A 1,587-nucleotide genomic window follows, 5' to 3' on the forward strand; every position below is an offset into this window, starting at 1 on the left:
GGGACTTTTGACGACTTTTCTCACTTTTATCCCACACTTCCTGTGGGACTTTGCTGGGTGCGTTTTGGACATTTTTTTCATCCCGAGACTTGGGCGGCCGGCGGCGGGACTTGTGGGGACTCGAACCTGGGTAGGTATTTTGAACATTTTTTGGGGACTTTTGACGACTTTTCTCACTTTTCTCCCCCACTTCCCGTGGGACTTTGCTGGGTGCGTTTTGGACATTTTTTGCATCCCGAGACTTGGGCGGCCGGCGGCGGGACTTGTGGGGACTCGAACCTGGGTAGGTATTTTGAACATTTTTTGGGGACTTTTGACGACTTTTCTCACTTTTCTCCCCCACTTCCCGTGGGACTTTGCTGGGTGCGTTTTGGACATTTTTTTCATCCAGAGACTTGGACGGCCGGCGGCGGGACTTGTGGGGACTCGAACCTGGGTAGGTATTTTGAACATTTTTTGGGGACTTTTGACGACTTTTCTCACTTTTCTCCCCCACTTCCCGTGGGACTTTGCTGGGTGCGTTTTGGACATTTTTTGCATCCCAAGACTTGGGCGGCCGGCGGCGGGACTTGTGGGGACTCGAACCTGGGTAGGTATTTTGAACATTTTTGGGGACTTTTGACGACTTTTCTCACTTTTCTCCCCCACTTCCCGTGGGAATTTGCTGGGTGCGTTTTGGACATTTTTTTCATCCCGAGACTTGGGCGGCCGGCGGCGGGACTTGTGGGGACTCGAACCTGGGTAGGTATTTTGAACATTTTTGGGGACTTTTGACGACTTTTCTCACTTTTCTCCCCCACTTCCCGTGGGACTTTGCTGGGTGCGTTTTGGACATTTTTTTCATCCCGAGACTTGGGCGGCCGGCGGCGGGACTTGTGGGGACTCGAACCTGGGTAGGTATTTTGAACATTTTTGGGGACTTTTGACGACTTTTCTCACTTTTCTCACTTTTCTCCCCCACTTCCCATGGGACTTTGCTGGGTGCGTTTTGGACATTTTTTGCATCCCGAGATTTGGGCGGCCGGCGGCGGGACTTGTGGGGACTCGAACCTGGGTAGGTATTTTGAACATTTTTGGGGACTTTTGACGACTTTTCTCACTTTTCTCCCCCACTTCCCGTGGGACTTTGCTGGGTGCGTTTTGGACATTTTTCCATCCCGAGACTTGGGCGGCCGGCGGCGGGACTTGTGGGGATGTGACCCTGGGTAGGTATTTTGAGCATTTTTGGGACTTTTGCAGACTTTTCCAACTTTTATCCCCCCGCCCCGTGGGACTCGGCTGGGTGTGTTATGGACATTATGGGCATCCCGGGACTTGCGCGGCCGGCGGCGGGACTTGTGGGGACTCGAACCTGGGTAGGTATTTTGAACATTTTTGGGGACTTTTGATGACTTTTCTCACTTTTCTCCCCCACTTCCCGTGGGACTTTGCTGGGTGCGTTTTGGACATTTTTTGCATCCCAAGACTTGGGCGGCCGGCGGCGGGACTTGTGGGGACTCGAACCTGGGTAGGTATTTTGAACATTTTTGGGGACTTTTGACGACTTTTCTCACTTTTCTCCCCCACTTCCCGTGGGAATTTGCTGGG

This window comes from Entelurus aequoreus, linkage group LG08 (genome assembly GCF_033978785.1).
Source record: "Entelurus aequoreus isolate RoL-2023_Sb linkage group LG08, RoL_Eaeq_v1.1, whole genome shotgun sequence".
NCBI lineage: Eukaryota > Metazoa > Chordata > Actinopteri > Syngnathiformes > Syngnathidae > Entelurus > Entelurus aequoreus.